The sequence below is a fragment of the Camelus dromedarius genome, chromosome 3, assembly GCF_036321535.1.
Source record: "Camelus dromedarius isolate mCamDro1 chromosome 3, mCamDro1.pat, whole genome shotgun sequence".
NCBI lineage: Eukaryota > Metazoa > Chordata > Mammalia > Artiodactyla > Camelidae > Camelus > Camelus dromedarius.
In genome coordinates, this window is record NC_087438.1 from 87,720,932 (window position 1) to 87,740,510 (window position 19,579).

Here is a 19,579-nt window from a genome sequence, read left to right on the forward strand (position 1 = left end):
AGTTTCACCTTTCTTTAAGTAGTTGAGAAATAAACAGGTCACATTATTTATTACAGAAATATACAAGTTCTAATTTGCCAAAATAAAGTGTCTGACACATACCTGGGAGGTCTTGGCATGCCCTGAAGATGCAGTTTGCCTTTCCTCATTATACATTTACCAGATGATCATGGGTGTCTTTTGTACAGTGTAGCAGGCACTCCCTTTTGGGCATGGAAAGCTTCAGGAATGAAAACTAAGAAAACAAAAACAACACCTCTTCTTACAGAGTATTTTATACAGATGTGTACTATGACAAAACAGAAGTCAGTTTCTTTTTAAAACTTTAAGAAAGTAACATAATACCAACAATGACGATGAAGAAAAGTTAAACGATTTTTAAGAAAAAAATTACACTTTAAATAGAAATATCCAATATCCTCATTTCTTTAATCCCGTATGCCAGCTCTTAAGCCAAGTTCAAGAGTTTTAAACCTACTTAAACACTATTTTTCAAAATTTATTAGAACCAGCTCTCTCAAATAACTGAATCTAATTCATTTTGGTTTGTTGGAGCCACATGCCTCTGCTCTGTTCCATGTTTTGTGACACTGACCTCAAATGTCTTTTAAACTTTCTTATTCTTCTTGTGTGTTCTATTCTGGAACGTTTCAAAGCATTCAGCCTACCCAACCAACATTCTATTAGTAGAGCGTAAAGCTCTGCTTTAGGCTCCAGAACTTTCTCATTCCTCTGCTCTATTGGACACGTTCCTTGTTCTTACCTCCTCAGGCATCTGACTCCCTTGACTCTGCACCTGTCCCAGTACCTGCCTCAGGCCACTTGCTCTCTCTGACAACTCATTTTAGACACACCTCCCTGGATGATGCTCTCCTGGATGGATTGGATCCATTCACTGTAGCTGAGGGTGAAAAGTGCTTGTCCCAACCTGACCCTGAGGACAAGCAGGACCAGAAGACCAGCCAGTAGTGTCAGCGGGCCAGCCCTGCCCAGCTGTGTTGGATGCTCCACCTTTGCTCTTAGCTGTTTCTAATGAACCCTTTCAGGCTCTTTGTGAGTGAATAACTCAGACCTTATCTTTCAGAAAGTAAGGCCAAAAAATTCACACTACTTAACACAAAAATAACAAATTAAATCTATTAAAATAGGTTTCTTTAAAGTACCTTTTATTATGTCAAAAAAGCTAAAAGCTATTTAAAAGGTATTTAATATATGTAGATATATGTAGATCAAAATAACTTAAAATTTCTTCAACCTCTGGATTTCTGTAGTTAAAGAAAAATCCACCAGGCTCTTATAAAGCACCAATGTCATAAAGATTCTGAAAAGAAGTTTTTAAGTTTTAATAACCAAATAACCAAACGTGGAAGAGAGGAATTTTCTCTGCCATGCTCACATCCTACTTTCCCTTTTCCCCAAGTTTTTTTTTTTAACATGATAAGACCCTAGAACTTATGTCATCAAAAGTAAACAATTTTAGCAAGAGAAAAGTTAGCTTTCTGCTTGTGGATGCATCTGCAAGCCAAGGAGAGAAGCCTTAGAAGAAACCAAACCTGCTGACACCTTGATTTTAGACTTCCAGCCTCCAGAAGTGTGAGAAAATAACTTTTGTTTAAGCCACCTAGTCTGTGGTTTGTTCTGGTAGCCCTAGCAAACTAATACACTACGTGTTCCAGCAATTTCACTCCTAGGTATACAGCCAAGAGCATTGAAAACATACAACCACACCAAAATTTGTACATGAATGTTCATAGCAGCATTACTCACAACAGCCAAAACCCCAAATATGCATCAACTGATGCATAAACCGTGGCATATCCATACAATGGAATATTATTTAGTAATTAAAAGAAATGGAGAGAACTGATAGATGCTACAACATGGATGAATCTTAAGAACATTATGCTAAGTGAAAGAAGCCAGACATGAAAGGCTACATATTATATGATTCTGTTTAAATGAAATGGTGAGAATAGGGACATCTATAGAGGCAGAAAGTAGTTGCCAGGTGTTGAGGATGGAAGGGAATGAGAAGTGACTGCTAATGGGTAGGAGGTTTCTTTTGGAGATGATGAATGTGTTCTGGAAATAGTGATGATGGCTGCACAACTAAAACCCACTGAATTATACAGGTAAAGAGAGAATTTTATAGTTTGTAAGTTATATCTAAAAAAAAATCCAGGGTGTCCCACATTGTTGATCTAGATAGAGAAGCAGTAAATACCCAATAGTCAAAAACCTGACCACACCAATCTGGGTTTGTATTCTAGCATCAACAGGCTCAATCTGAATTCCTTTTTTCCTCTTTTTTTTTTTTTTTCGGTAGGGGTGGGCTGGAAGAGTTAACTAGGTTTATTTATTTATTTTTAGTGGAGGTACTGGGGATTTAACCCAGGACCTTGTACATGCTAAGCATACACTTTACCACTGAGCTATACTCTCTCCCTCTCCCCTATCTTTTAATTTTGGTATAAAATCAAATTTTAAGTTGCAGTGATAGCACACTGAATTTCCAAATATCTTTCACCCATATTTAACAAATGTTAACATTTTATCATATTTGTTTTATTCTTTTCCCCTCCACTTACACATATACACATACTTTATGGGGAAATACTTGAGAATAACCTGCAGACATGATGCCCCTTTACTTCTCCCTTCAGTGTGTATTTCCTAAAAATAAGAGCATTCTCTCACGTAACCACAAAATCAAGAGATTATCATTGATACAATATTATTATATAAGCTCCAGATCTTATTCAGATTTTTCCAATTGTCAGAAATTCTTCTTTATAGCAGAAGAAAATCCTAGATCATGTATTGTTTTCAATTGTTATGTCTCTTTAGTCTCTTAATCGGGAACAGTTGCTTTTTTTTTTTTTTTCCCCATTCATGACAGTATTTTTAAAGCGTCCTAGTCATTTATTTACTTTGCGGAGTGTCCTTCAGTTTGGGTTAGCCTGGTGCTTCCTTATGATTAAAATCAGATTTGGTACTTTGGGCAGAAATTCCACAGATTTCTCAGTGCACTAGATCAGGAAACACATGATGTCAATTTGTTCCCTATCGAGTGATTTTTAACTATAATCCTTGGATAAGAAGCTGTTTTCCAATTTTCTCCACCGTAAGGTAACTAATTTTCTCTTTGTAATTAAGAACATCGTGGGGATCTCTGTGTCCGCTGCCAAGCCTGAGCTGCTCTTAGGTCGGATGGGAAGAATAATGGTGCTTAAGGGGCTGTTACCCGCAGCGCACCTGCTCACCCGCCCCGCCCCGCCTGCGCGGGAGTGCTCAGCCCCGCCGGCCTCCCGCGCTGCTGTGCCCGCGCGGTCCACCTCTTTTCCCAGCTTTCACCGCGCCCTACTCCTGCTCTGATCACTGCGTTTCCCTGGCTGTGCTGTGATTAGTCCTTTTGTAAATGTTTACGTAATGGTAAATAGACTGCTCACTTCTTGGGAGCAGACTTAGGTTGTATTAATTTTTGTGTCTTGGAATGTGTTAATTTGTTGTTCTTTTCAGTGAATGTGCGTCTAGGTAAGGAGAGATCCAGGGAAAGCGATTTGCTTGGGTTTCGGGGCTTGTGTCCCGTCACTGGGCCTCTACACTGAGTGATGAAATGTGAAAGGAGCTCTTGTGGAAGATAGCAATAAAGATGTAGATGCCTCTTGCTTTTAAATCAGACGGTTTACTTCTGGAAGAGACTTAGGTGACGAGATATTCCAATCCTGGATGATGATGGTGATGATGATGACGATGATGACGACGACGACGATGACGACGATTTTTTTTTTTTTTTAAAGGCATAGAGAGGTTAAAGGGTCCTCAAGACGAAGCAGAGCTGGGATTTTAACTCCAATTCTGAGCCCAGGACTCCTCAAGGTGCTAAATTCCTTTTGGACAGGTCCAGCCCTTTACAAACGCAAAGCAGGATGGACAAATTTCATGGCCTTGGAAAGACTTTAACTGCAAATTAAGGTTGCTTGATTCATTTTTTTTTAATTGAGGTAGAATTCATATAACATAAACTTAATTATTAACCATTTTAAAGTGTACAAATCAATGGCCTTTGCTGTGTTGGGTTTTTGTTTCTTGTTTTCTTCTTAAAAAAATAAAAATTTCACATTTGAGATTCCATTAGACCTGGCCCCACTTAAACCCCAGATAAAGAGTTATTTTCAGAGGCAGATGAGTGAAAGCTTACGTAGAGAAGGAATGAAATCACCTTCTGCTACCTGCCTCCTCTCACACAAATCACAGGGAGGGAGAGATGCAGTGTTAGACCCTTCAGTGGACACTTGCCAAAGATAATAAATAAGTCACTCCTTCAAGCACACTTTTATTACAAAAGTTTTTGTTGTCTTTGTATTTTCCCTGTTATGCCTTAGATGCAAAAAGAAAGAGGAGGGAAAGCCTATTAGCTTTCATGACAGTTTTAGTTTGACTCAACATCCAACTGAAGAGTGGGAGTGGTGACTATTTCTGAGGCCCGGGGAGGTGGGAGTGGCTGGCTTTGTCTGCCTCTCACCCAGTCATTGCATTTCCAGTGGGTTCCGTCTCTCTTTTGAAGCTTTCCTGAAAATCCTCAGCCCAGCTTGGTTTTCCCCTTCTGGGGCTTGCTTTGGGGGCCACTCACCTGGTTCCTAGTGCAAAGTCTTGAGTTTTTGAGTGGTCTTTTTATATGCCTTGTTCAGACTCTCCAGTTTGCCTGAAGACTCTGTATTTAAAATCTCTTTGTGTTTGCCAAACTTACTATTTTTTCTTTAATTTGATAAATACGTATTGGGATATGTCTTAAGGTCTTTCCTTGTGCATGAAATTTGTCTGACCTGTATGGAATCTAACGTTTAGTCTTACTCCCATTGAGAACTAAATTCTAGTAGGAAAGACAAAGAAGATATGCTTATTTAACAAATACTTATTGAGCTTCCTAATAGCCCACATGATGGTAGGTGCTAGGGATGCAAAGATGAACTGGACAATGTTCTGGCACTCAAGGACTCATGCACAGTGTGCTGAGAATTGTCACTGGGCTGGCAATAAGACTCATTAGTGAACTTAACCAGGAGACTCCTAGGACGTGTTTGCGTTTCTCATTTAGACTAGGGAAGGTGTGGTATTATTAGACATCTTTACAAAAGCGCAGGTCTGGGAATTCTTTTAATATCTTCTTTTATAAACAATCGAGTGAGAAAGAACCTCAATTAATTGATGGGAGGGGCAGGAGTCCATGAAAGGATGTTCTAGACAGGGACAGACTGGAACTCTAACCCAAGTCACTACATCTTATCTTATCAAACTCTGTCCCCAGCTTTAGGCCATTTCTTTTTGTGCAAAAAGGAGATCAGATGTGTACCTGTGCCCTGGATGGAGATTTTCAGGTACATCAAGATATTGCTGCTTCCAGATACAAACTACTATACATAAAATAAACAACATAGAGGGATAGCACAGGGAACTGTATTCCGTATCTTATAATAAACTATAATGGGAAAGAATATGAAAAAGTATGTATATATGTATATCTAAAACTGAATCACTTTGCTGTACACCAGAAACTAACACATTGCAAATCAACTATATGTCAAATAAATAAATTAAAATATTATAATTGAAATTAAAAAAAATGCTTCCAGAAGAATGGGGGTGGGAGGGGGAGGAGCAGAACCATACCATTAGTTTTTGTGATTGAGATCCTGAAGAAGAAACCAGAGGTGCTTGTTATGATTTTAGTTTAATTGGAGACACACCCTATATGTTAGACAAAACCAAAATCATTGCTTTCATCTGAACTTGAGAAGAATTAAAGACTATGGGTTTAATTACACTGCTCACCCCCACTCTAAACAATATATACCTATTAAGTTCTTCCAGAGTTAACTGGGCCTATGAGACAGTATAATCCAGCCCAGTGAATGTGGCTGAACAGGATACTACATATTTTGTGGCTGCTACTGTAGTCTGCATGTGTTGGTAAGAGTTCTGCTCTATTTCCTGCTGTTTAAATTTTTTTGAAACCTCACTACCCTGTAATGACTTAGGACTTTTACATCCTGAGTCAGTCAGCAAGAACATTTATATCTGACACTTAAGCCAAACCAAGATTTGCCTTTGGTTATAAGAAATTGAATGGCTTTTAGTGGTGGTGAGACTGGGATACTGAAAGAATATCAAACAGACGTTTTTACTCAAAAAAAAAAAAAAGAAGTTAGTGTTTAAGTTAACAATTTCTACATTTCCCCACAAATTCCATTTTCTCTGATGTTGTTTTAACTTACTTCACATCATTCTAAACACATCAGCTGTGGCTATTCAGAGTTCTTCAGATAGGACAGAGTTAGATGGAAGATGACTCTATGATCTTCATTTTATCATAAACCATAAATTCCACATTAGCACTGAAATAGTATCTTATTAAACATGTGTGTTGTGTTATGTTAAATTGAGATTTCTCTGTTTACAAGTGAACAAAAACAAAGAGAACTTAAACAAAAAAAGAGAAAAAACGTGAGGGGTGGAGGCACTTGTGGGAGACTACTAGGGCATGGCCTTGAACGCAGTGGGGAGGGGGCACCAGGCCTTCAAGGGGCAGAGCCAGGGCATCTCTGGGGACCTCGCTGAGCCCAGACAGTCAGAGACTTACTCCTTTGGGTGCTTGCTGCTGCAAACACTTCTTGGTCAAAATATCCACTTGTAGGAGAGAGAGAATGATTTCCCTCTTTGCTCTGGGTTCTACTCTGGACTGAACAGCTAGTCTTGTAGAAAAGAACCACACAACAGAAACAACACTTAGGAGAACCCACTTGCCTGGGCTCAGTGGGAAGTTCTTAAGGAAGATGGGGGCAGTCTACTGCCCACCACACCTTGAGTTTAATACTATAAGCACATATTACAATTAAAGACGAGCTTTGTTTACTTTCCATATGAGTGATGAACACATTAAATGATGTGTTCTTTCCTAATATTCTATTTTCAAGACTTTGTAAGAAACAAATTAAGGCTTACTGCAGTGATATGAGTCAGAGGTGTGACCAATGGAAAACATAGGATGAATTTGGCATCTTGCTATGCAGTGGGAGAGATATGAGAGGCAAACAACTTGCAATTACTATGAACATACAAGGACAGATCTCTTATTTAATTAGCTTTTAAAATAGGATTTAAAAAGAGATTTAAGGTCCAAAAATGTCTCATTCTTGTTCTATGCCATGGATACTAATTGGCTTCTGGTCTTGAATATGTGTATGTATATAGACATATGCACATATATTTTGACATCATTGTCCTTCATCACATCCCAAAATTGTACTATCTACAATCTCTCTAAATATATAGATGGAAAACCATAATTAACTACCTATAATTATGTACTCATAAATATAGCTGTTTGAGTCACTATTTCAGTAGCCTGTCCTTGTTTGAAGTCCCACACAAATGTCCTAAGTGTATTTCCCATGGCTATATGATGCTTTGGGTGTGATACATCTACTCCAAGTCCTGAGGTGAAAATGCTTTTCTGGAAATCCAGAGAATGCCTCATCACACCTACGGTGACCCCAGGTTTGAACACTTCACTACTAGGAAGGGAGTTGTCAGACCTACTCTGTCTTCAGTTCCTGGTGTTGTTAGAAACTCTGAACTATAGGCCAAGCATGTGCGGATTAGCTTCCTGCCTGGTTAATAAACTGTCTGCATTTCTAGAGACACCTATAAGCAAATGTTTCTTCCTCTCCTAGAATTTAATATAGACGAGAGTCCTGGAAATCCTCACTCCAGACTGCAACAAACCCTTACATTTCGTGTGAATAAATGAAGATGTCATCTTTTGAGCTATTTATCTCCTTATCATCCCATCAACTGGGATTTTTAAAATAATTCTCTAAAAAAAAAAAACTTTCCCCCTTCCTTTCCATTTTTTAGTAATAGAAAAGGTGCCTATTTTACTCTCTCTGTCAGCCTCAACGCGCAGACTGTGAAAACATATTAGTCACTCACTTTACACCTCTGGAGGAAAACAAAACACCAAATAGGAAAAAATCTATCCAAGCAAGTTCCATGATTCTTAGATCATCAGATTTTTCCAAACAAAGTTTACATGTTTGTGTCTCAATTGCCAGACCAAAATTCCAGAAACCTGGGGTCACAGGACAAAAGAAAGAGAGCCATGCTTTCCTGGGAATCTGCAGTATTCCTGGGAGAGCCCAGTCCCGGAGCCTTTAGCTCTGTACATGACACTCCCAGGTTCCCCAAGGAAGCAGGGTTAATTTCTCCTGCAGGCTTATTTCTACCCTTTGTTCTTGCAATATCTTCCAGGAGGGCATACAAAGAAATTGTGGTTTGCAGTCAAGCAGGCCTAGGTTCCAGTTGCCCCTCAGACCCTCTGCTGTGAGGCCCTACCTGTGTCACGTCCTCAGTGTTTACTTCTCCCTTAAACTGGAAATAACAATATTTGGTTCCAGGACTGTGGCAGGATGGAAAGCAACAGCATCAGTGGCAACGGGAATGAGTGCTGGAAGTGTTGGTGGCTGGCTGGCGGCGACCCTTGGTTCTTCTCCTGGTAGACACCTTCACACCTCCGGGGAGGCGGAACAGTAAGTCCCACCCTGAGAAATTTAACAGTAGTTTTTCATTCCACATAATCCTGAGCATTGAGTTAATTTTTTTAAGAAGGTGGTGGGAGGTAGGGATGGAGGACATCCTACTCTGGCATTTCCTTCTCTGTGTCCTGGTGCAGAGAAATGCCTCGAAATGGGTTATGGGCCCCAAGGTGTTGATGCTTCTGCCCCAGGGAGGCTGCAGGGATGAGGCTGCAGGAGTTCAGAGGCCTATTTTCTTCCAAGAAGCAGCCTCATCTTTTCTCCCCAGTGTGCTTCACAGATATTCTCCTTTTCATGCCAAATGCTGGTGGCACTGTAGGCCTCTAGGAAACCTTATATACAGCTTTTAGAGGAGTGTAGTCTAGAGAGCAATAGAGGGTACGTAGTCATGATGAATGTCTATGTACTCTATGATCCGGCCGTTCCCTCCCAGGTCCATAAGGGGGCATGTAGGAGGGTATTTATCATGGTGGGGTCTGCGGACCCAGGGAGCTGCTGCAGTCAGGGTGCCCCTCACTGGGGATGGGTGCTCATGTAGGCGATGGCCACCATGAAGTCCTGTGTAAAAGACTAGATGTGCACTCAGCAACACTGTGAGTCCCGTGCTGAGGGAGTGAAGGAAGAAATGGAATGAGATCTGCAACCTGATGTCACACAAATTAAAAATGCAGGAGTACAAAATAACGCTACACTTTACAATAATACAGAAAACAAAATAATATACAGTAAACACGTCAAAATGGTTGCCTCTGGGAGTGGGGAATGGAGATAAAAAGGAATGGATGGACAAGGGGATGGATGGATGATTGAATAAATAAATAAATATGCTCCCTGTGCAGAGGAATTGGGGATGGGGTTGACTCAGCCTTTTGCTTCTGTGTTCCCAAATTAAAAATTATTTTCTATGCTTGTGACTTTTAAAAGATTTGGAAGCAACTGCTCCAGGTAATGCAATTATTTCCTTGGAAGCCACTAACATAAGCATTTAAGAGCAATTCAACAAAAGTTAAATGTCACATCAGGAGAGAAAAAATGTGTATACAAGGTGTTTTACCATAATAATTATAGAAGACTAATTTGTAAAGAAAGGTCATTACCTTGAATTAAGATGTTAAAATCACTAGCTACACTACATGAATAATTATTTTAAAATGCCTCCTTTGATACTGAAAGAAGATCCTTAGGTGATCTAGGAGGTCTAAACTTGTAGGACGGTAGGGAGCCATAGGGATGGTATTTTCCCTTCTCAACATGATTTTGCTGGTCTTCCCATGCCAGCAATTAGAGTCATGTTACACTTGTGATCTCCACCGCCGACCCCCTACCTGGTCAAAAATATCTGAGAGGTGTGTCTGCAATCATCACTTTGGCTTTTTTTTGTTTGTTTTTTTACTTTAAAAAAACTTTATTCTGGAAGTTTTCAAATAAATGCAAAGGTAGTAAGAATAGCACAATGAACCTTGTATATCCATTATCCAGCTTCAACACCTAGCAACATTTTGCCAATCTTGTTTCACCTATCCTTCCCACTTTTAGTTTTTCGTCAGTATTCTAAAGCAAATTTAAAAAGTACACATGACATAATTTCATCCTTGAATACTTCACTATGGACGTCTAATGCATAAGGGTTTATAGATACGTACACACCCCACACCTGTGCCATTATCATGCCTAACAAATGAGTAATAATTATGTAATTTAATACCCATTCTAGGTTTACCTTTTCACAATAATGTAAAAAATTTTGTCATTTATTTGTTCAAATCAGATGCAATCATCACTTTGAAATCAATTTGTTTCGATCCGAACGTGACTTTCCAGGTGGAGAAGGGAGAGAATGCTATTTTGGCTGAACCTTGAGTGATTGGTGGAATTGGGGCACCTGCTGGTAAGTGGAAAAGACATTCCAGATGTAGGGAACAGCATGATTGATGGCAGGGACAGAGGAATGGCCAGGGCAAATACAGGAACCGGTCCAGAAATGAAGAGGCTACGCTGCGCAGCTGTGAGGTTTGGCCTGGGCGCCCGTCGCAGCTCTGACCCTTCCAGCTGCGGCTGATCCAGTTTTGGGAGCTTTCAAAGGTGTTGTCTGACATTTTGTGGACCTGAAGCCAGCAGCTTCTCAGTTAACCTTCATAGATTTTAAAAAAGAAAAAAAGGGTTACCAGCAAGTAACTTGAATATTCTCAACTTCCCTCTGACAGGGCTGCCAAATCTCTAGGTGAGGGTATCTATCTATGTTAGATTCTTGATATTTACTACACTTTATTTTTTTTCAGTGATAAACTTATGATGTATTCCAAACCTTGGGATGTTCGTATTACTATTGTCCCTGATACATGCATCTAATGTGCTGGGAAAGGGAAGTGATCCATTAGACAGGAGGGACAGTTTCTCAGTTCCCAAAAGGTTGCAGTGTTCAGCACCAGGTGCCAAATGTTTAAAAGTGAAGATCACTAAACACTTAGAATAATTTTTAACTGCTTTGTTGAGGTATAATTCACATAAGATACATTTCACCCATTTAAAGTGAACAATTCAGTGGGTTTTGGTATGTTACATTATTAATATTTTTAGGTAGTGGTAAAGGATATTTAACAAAATTTGCCATCTTCACCATTTTAAGTGTACAATTCAGTGCCATTAATTACATTCATGATGTTATGCAACCATCACCACCATCTATTTCCAAACTTTGCAATGGTATCATTATTAGGTCTAGACTAAAAGAGTTTTGTTTATGAAATAGGGTATTTGATATCATCATACTCTGCCACAATTCCCCACCCAGGCATTCTTACAACCCACTGCTGCCTGTTTTTACCTGAGCTGGGAGTATCAGCCTCGTGGTGAATCCCATGAAAACCTTCAGGCTCTGTTCTGCTCTGCTTCTCGCCAAGCTGAAAGGAGGGTCAGCTGGAGTTTCTTTCTCTTCTGGAGATCTCAGGGGCAGAGGAAGTGGCACCAAATATGTGGACCAGATGTCTTCAGATAGAGGCCCTGCATTTTGCGTGAGTTTATTCAGCTATTCCTTTTTTTTTTTCCCCCGGGGGGAGGTAATTACGTTTATTTGTTTGTTTGTTTGTTTGTTTGTGGCAGTACTGGGGATTGAACCAGCGCATGCCTAGCCACTACCAGCTACCTCTGAGCTATACCTTCCCCCCAACCGTTCCCTTTTATCTCCACTCCCCACTCCTATTTCCAACTCCCATAGGCAAACATTTTCATGTGTTTAATGTACGTTATTTTGTTTTATGTTTTTGTAAAGTGAATACAGTTTTGTGCTCCTGCATTTTTAAGCGGTGTTAAGTTATCTAGGCCTGGACCTAGATAAGAGGATAAGATTTCCCATCCTTGTTTCTAGATTATCACCGCCACTGGCCTTGCCCCATGTATCCCAGACCCATGTCCCTGTCTTACATTAAAGGAAAATATACACATATCTCTTCACTAATGAACTTACCTTCAACTCTTTTAGGGGCAGCTGATAGCTTATAAGAGAAATTATACTCCATTCACTGGTTTCTCTTGTAAATTCTAAGTCACTATTCCAGAGGCTCTGTGTCCCTTAGGGTTCTTGGCTGCAAGCAACAGAAGTGAATTCTAACTTAAGCAGAAAAGGAAAATGCTGGAAACATACTGCGTAGCACGCAGAATGATGGGAAGGCTTGAGGCCCTAGGTCAAAGGAGGCTACACGCTGGGGGGTGTGTCTTGGGAACTTGTCTGGGAAGTTCATTAGTGTTCCAAGCAAGAGTAGATTCTGTAGCTCCTATCCCCATAAACCCTGCATGTAGGACGGTGCTCTGTCCCCAGTGCCTTTGGAAATTGGATGTTGCTACCAGAATGGATTCGCCAATCTTCCCATTGGTTTATGTCGAATTCTGGAGCTCCTGCATCTGATTGGCTAAACCTAAGCCTGCAAAAGAAATGACTGGCTGGCTTTTTTAGCATCTAGAGTGAGAGGCTGTCTCTTGCTAAGACTCAAATTGTTAGGAATTCCCCAAACATAGGAAGACAGTTCAGAGCAGGCAACCAAAAAAGTTACAGATGTCTCCTACAGGTAGGAAGCATCTGCTGTTCTGTACAGATCTGAGTCACAGCTTAATTTTATCCAGGTTTAAAAAATACTCTGAACTGGTTTGTTGGCCTCTTTTTCCTTCTGTTATTAAAATAAAAAGATACACTTGGGCAATTTCTTTCAGCAAGTTCTTTTAGTAAGGTAAAAATTCTGACATCAAAACCTCACAGTATTTTTGTCTTTTTCAAGTTTACATTGTTGTGTTGAAATATAACTATGGGGCAAGTCTTTTCATATTAAGCGTAACTACAGCTTATCTCCGAGATTCTAATCAAATTCTTACTCTGACCCAATATTTGCAGTTTGTAATTTTCAAAGGTTGTTTTCTATTGTCTTTCTTCTTTTAAACTGGAACAGTTAGATTTTCTTTTTTAAACAGTATATAGCTTGTATTAGTTTACAAAGTAGAAAAAGGAAAAAAAAAAGTCTGACCAAGAAGTACAGGGAAGTACAGGGGGAAAATACTGCTATTTGTGTAACCAAATCCAAGGTTAACAAGGATTTTTGTTAGTGAAACATCAGTTTATCCAGACTACATTATTTCTCAGGTAAATAGAATCATATTTCTTGTGTGTTAATAGCTAGTCTGTATTTGTTTACCAGTTAGAAGTCTCACTCTGTTTATTCTTCAAAGTCTCAAAATCTTTGCTTCACTGATGTCCTGTGTATCTGACATCTTTTTAATGAGTAATAACTTACGAGCTGTCACGGCCATTTCACATTAAGTTTACCCCCTCATCATTTCCTGTGGCTTTACGGTGAAATATATATTTACTTAGTGACTTGGTATCCCATTTCTGCCCCTAAAACGATGGTGAACTTGATGAGAGAGACTCAGTGTGGGAATTAGGTACTTGCCTCTCAGATAATTGTCAATTACAAAATAGATTGGATTCCAGACCTCCCAATTTTCCTGGCCAGGGTGAAAAAGATGTTTTGAGGAAGATCTGATCAGTGAAAGAGAAGATTGTTGGTGGGAGTGGGGGAGGTAGTTTGCGTAATTTCCTTTCAAATTTTAGAAATTCATGGCCCAGGCTGTTGCTGAAGCTCATTGTTGTTGCTTCCCAGGACAGGCAAACGTCTCTGACCTCCCTAAGCCAGAGAATACAGAAAGAAGCTGGTGAAAGAGGGAAGGGGAGGCCAGCCAGCTGGTGGAAGCATGGGTAGTGTGGGGGTGGGGTTGTTAATTAGCTTTACTTGTCTCACCAAGAGCCAGTGGCAAGCAGATGGCTGCACCCTTAATACCACCCATTTTTCGTCTTGTAGTGGTTGATCTTGTGGTCAGGCAGAAAGCCTGCACTTTTTTTTTCTCTTCAAAATGTAGAAGTGGTGGATAAACATACAAAGGGAAAAATCTATATTTAAATATTATACGTATCTAAGAAAAATAGATCTTATCTCCTTACATCTTTTGCAAAAAGTAGATGCAGATTCATATTTTGACAAGTGAGAGTGATTTGTTCTTTCTATTACAAAAATCAATCTAAACTAATCAAACTGTGTCTGAATGTCTAAAAAATAATCAAAAAATGATAAAACTGGCTGTGAAGTTCAAACTCAATACCACAGCATCTTGTATTTGGAGAGAGGTTGACTTAAAGATAACTATAAGATTCATCAGAACACATGTCACATGTACTAATGCTGACCTCTTGGACACATACTAGCAGTTTCTAGGGGGTGGGGACTGTGGCTTGATTATTTTATAATTTCTCTGGAGCTGGTAATAATGATTAGTCACTGAAAATTTATTAAATGGAATGAAGCTGTGGTAAGTCAGTTACTACTACATGTACTATTCAATATTTATATAATTGTTGCCTTTATGCCAAGTAAACATTAGTGAGCATGACAAAGTAAACAGTTAACATTCTGAAAATGCAGTGTTGTAACAGGCACTGATTTTTCTCAGTGCTGATATTGTACTTTATATGCTAAATTAAAGAGTTTTCAAAACTGGAAAGTACGGACCCTAATATCTATTTTTGTAGAAGAAGGGAAAGGAATAACTATTTACTGAGCACTGACTATGTAACAGGTAGACCTTACATACATGATCATATTCAATCCCTTCAACATCCCTGTATGGTAGTTCCTTCTCTGCTTTTTACAAATGAGGAAATGGAGGTTCACAGATGTCAAGCAAATTGCCAGAGATAGCATAGTGAGTGACTTAGCAGGATTCACCCTCGGGTATGCCTGACTCTAAAGCCTACACTGTCCTGCCTTTATTCTACCTGAACCCCAGTATCTCCATTGGTCCCCCAGTGTTCTCAGTTTTATCTGCCCAGTGATTGATCACGTCAGCCCACTCTACCTCTAAAGCAGTCTCCACATTCTTTCTCGCCTCCAGCCCCAATGGTAGAAAGAGATCTGGCATCCAGATCTCCATCTAGTTAACTCTCCTACACATAAGTCATTTTTGGAGCTTGAAAAGACAAATGGGAAGTGAAACAGTGTATTACTGGTAATCTGAACAGAGCATTAATTTTGATCCTAAGATGCAAATCTGCAATTCCCTTCTACCGAATTTCCAACCTTCACATTCACCTTGCGTTTGCTAACATGTGATACATGTATCTTACTCTTGTGTTTGATATTTATCCTATGGGCTGAAATGAACATCTTTTAGACCTAGCAACATGTAGGACGTTAACTAGATTCCATCTGGGGCAGGTGATACATCTATTGTTCTCTTTCTCATTGCTTAGCATGCCACACTCAGTTGTTTTAATATGCATTTTAAATCAAGTGGTTGATTTCCTCCAATTTCTTTATGACCAAGTTTCCTGGAAGCATTTGCCATGACATAGTAAATCTGAAACTGAGATAGGCTGTTGGTATTTAAGGAGAAAAAGTCTTACATTGTATGTCGTTTACTATTTTATCAGCAATAGATAGTCACAGAAATAAACATTACAGATCAGACACTTATTTTCAGACAAAAGTAATAGAAAATCTGTTTCCAAATGGAATTCTTACAGTCTTTAAATAATTGTTTTGAGAAGTTTTGAGAGTATCTCTTGACTTGCCTTCTAGAGTTCGTTGTTCAAGGAAGTATGAAAAATATCTTTTAGATGAGGTAGACTCATTATGAGAAATGAGAGATTAGTCAGGGTACTTAGATCATTGTTGTATGTTGCTCTACTCCTGTATGAATGTCATAGCCAGAAAAGTGACAAAATTTTATCCTTTGCACTGTCCCCTGGGGAAATTCTGCTACCTTAAAGAGTCTTATAATTTGGTCATAATGATAGACCAGAAGCAATAAATATGCTTGGTTCCAAATGACTGCTATAGATGATAATGCCATGAAGGTTCATAGGAGGAATGACATCTTAATTATTTGGGGGTGAAACAGACATTCTGAATTCACTTTACTTTTAAAAATGAAAATACTGGACTCACCCCTGTCACTTCCTTTTCCCCTATGACAATTGAGATTTTGTTTCTCCATCGTTCACTTGAGGTCAACCCAACCCAAATCCCTTAAAGGAAGTATATAGTAAATGAAAAAAACTAAGAAGTTAAGACTGGGAAATTAAACCAATTTCTTTTAAATGACAACAGTCTTCTGAAACCTTGTGAAGAAGTTGATTCAAGTTACCACAGGGTGATTTTTCCAAGCGAATGTCGCAGTGATGGAACTTTTCTGCAGTCATGGCTGTCATGGTGGGCTGTCTGACTAGTTATGGTCTGTAATGGTAAATGGGCTTATATAATTCTGGCTGTAACTCAAGAGTCCCAGAGAGACTAAGGGTAGAGTTATGTGCTGTATTTCCTTTATGTTCTCCACTGCAGTGTCTCATAACTTTATCATCCAATGATCTCTCTCAATAAACATGAAAAATCCCATCTGCCCCTCAAACCTGAGAAAGCCCTTTAAAAACAGGGTGCTTTCTGACTTTCTCCACCACACCAGTTGAGAATCACAGCTTTTGAGAATCACAGACTGAAGCTTGCCTGACCACAAAGATTCAGTCAAACTTTTAAATAAATGTTTATTAAAACAATAGGTAATTTTTTGATACCATAGATTTTGATAATTCTCCTTTTCTTCCCTTCTTCCTCACTCTCACCCGTTTGTAAATTATTTCTCTATCCTTATTGAATTAAACTTGTGGTGTGTCTTTAGTGTTTAGAAAGTTGTTATAGTAATAAAAGAATTTAGGTCCTTGGATGACTAGAGATCTGTATTTGTATCTGGTAATAGAATGATCGTGTCCAAATAGGAAATCTTATAAAATAAAATCAATATAGTAGTGAAAAACAGAATTTCATAGGTAGAAGCTATTATTTTAGGCTTAGTTTTTCTTTACTAAATTCTCAGTTTTTTAGTATTCATATTCCAACCTTATCAAGACAAAAATGTCAATAGCTCTCAAGTCACAAGTTTTACCCTTAACACCTGACTTCATTATTCAAATGCATCTTTTAAATCTTATTAAGTCATAGGATTTAAAAAAAGTGGTTTTATATAATTTCTGGCTCCTGAAGAAATCACACAGGTTTACAGTAGGGTTTAAAAAAATGAAGAGTCCACAGGAAATTTAGAATTCAAGCAACACATAAAGTGGAAATGTTACCCACTTACAAAAAAAAAAAGCTTAAAAGTATATCTTATGAGTTTTAAAATCTAATCTGTAAGAGACCAGATTATGCTTTCATTGTGGTAAAATTTACATATAGTGAAATGAACAGATTTTAAGTGTACAATTTAATGAGCTTTGATAACTGTATTTATCCATGTACCTATGAGCCTGTCACTCTAGAAAGTTCCTTAATGTCTCCATCCAATTAATCCTTACCATGGTAGACAACCACTGCTCTGATTTCTATCACATAGATTACACTTACTTGTCCCTGAATTTCATATAAACCAACCACATAAAAGTACTTTGTATTGCTCAACATAATGTTTGTGAGATTCATCCATGTCATTGCATGTATCTGTAGCTCATTCTTTTTAAGGGCTCAATAGTACTTATACCATTATTTATTTGTCTATTCAGTTGACAGGCATTTGGATTATTTCCAGTTTGGGCCATTATGAATAAATCTACTATGAAGACTTCTTGTGCAAGTGTTTCAGTAGACATGTGCTTTCATTCTTCTTGGAAGTAGGACTGCTGGAATACAGGGTATGAGCATTTTTAACTTAATAATGAGCATTTTTTACTTTATATATATAACTTTATAAAAAGTTTTCTGAAGTGGTTGTGCTATTTTACATTCTCATCAGCAATATATGAAAGTTTGAGTTCCTATTTTACTCAATCTACGTGTAAATCAGAGAGTTCACTAATTACTTTTCAATGTCATCTCTTTGCAGAGACTTTAACAGAATGTTTTTCGTATTATTAAATCCCAGGTATGTGGGTATCCAAATTCTGGATAATATTTGCCCATATTCTAATATACATACTAAACATAGATAGAAATATTCCATATAAAGTGTAGAATCATTTCACTTTATGGAATAGTTCTATTCCTGAAAAATTATATATAAAGATAATTTTTTGTAAATAAAACCACTTACTGAATAAGACTATCCCTACTTCAATGTCCAGTTAAATCTTCTTTTTCCATGTTGTCCTCTTATTCTCTAATTTCTTCATTCTCTAAATTTTAGCAGCCCCAGAGATTTGACCCTTGCCATCAGTGTCACTCCTTTGGGCCTTTGTCATTCATGGCTTGATTGCCTAACCTATTTATTTGCATGTATACATTTCATTTCCACACACAAAATACAATACCTCTATAGAGGGAATGTCCCACACTTCATGCTTTAAAATTTTTCTTTGATAGCATGTGATGCTGTGGCTTACACTCAGGAGCTACTCAATTTCCTGCTTAATTTGTTTTCTATTTTTGTTTTGCTTTAGGCAAGGCATAACTGTGATCTTATGAATCAGCTTAAGTGATGTACTTGTTTTAATTATATGATCACTTCCTCCATTTTCTATTTTTCTTGCCTAATGTCAGCCAAGCCTAAACACTGTCGACTAAAATCTGCTTCCCTTACCACCTTACTAACTCCCAGTGTAAAGCACAACTACACAATGGTTTGAAATAAAAAGCACACCATGAGGATGTTGGGATTCCATCTGGGGTTTTCCTCTAATTCTCCCTGGAGGTGTGGGTTGCCATTTCCAGAGCTCTACAAAGTACTGAATCCATTGACCAGTCTCTGGGGGCTGACATTCTTATCAGCCCAGCTCAGAGAGCATCTGTCTGTAAGTGGTTTCCTCTTCCCCACCACAGAGGCCTGACGGGTCCTGAGTGCACCTACATTACTTTGTTCATGCCTCCTTTTTAGTACTGGGCACTGTGAGGCAGAATTTATGTATGTGAATGCTTGGTTATCCACAGTTGAACTGGCGAGCGCCTCAAAGTGGGGATCATGGACTTCAGTCATTTTTTAAAAAATACATTTTTATTGAAGTGCAGTTAGTTTACAATGTTGTGTCAATTTCTGGTGTATAGCACAATACTTCCGTCACATAGCAATATACATACATTTGTTCTCATATTCTTCTTCACCATAGATTACAAGACATTCAGTCATTCTTGTTCTGCATATAAGTCTGCAAATGTCTGCTGAGTAAATGCATGGATTAATGACTGAGCAAACGAGTATGACTTTTCAGGTATCGTGAACTTTAATGATTTTCTGTTTTAATGGTTTTTATATGAGAATTTTTAGGCCAGAAAAAGTACTACTTTATTAATTCTTTTGCTCTCCTTCCATGAGGTTGATGTATGCTGTTTTCGTTTGTACAGCATCCCCTCTTCTCTTTTGGGGATGAACTCCTCATTCTTGATGGAATCCCACCCTATCTGGTTTGGTGATACCACGCTTGATTCCTGACTCTCCCCCTCACTCCTGCCTATTGAAGGGTGGGT

At 38.6% G+C, this 19,579-nt stretch overlaps 1 long non-coding RNA gene across 1 annotated transcript in view; it reads left to right on the forward strand.

The window, feature by feature from the left end:
- Window positions 1-19,304, forward strand: part of LOC116149520 (uncharacterized) — a 45,839-nt gene extending 26,535 nt beyond the window's left edge. The window contains exons 3-7 of the long non-coding RNA XR_004133115.2: window positions 8,457-8,588; window positions 10,363-10,482; window positions 11,386-11,605; window positions 17,686-17,814; window positions 19,222-19,304. This is a non-coding gene — a long non-coding RNA (uncharacterized LOC116149520). The remainder of the gene's footprint in view (window positions 1-8,456; window positions 8,589-10,362; window positions 10,483-11,385; window positions 11,606-17,685; window positions 17,815-19,221) is intronic.
- Window positions 19,305-19,579: the final 275 nt, after the last annotated feature.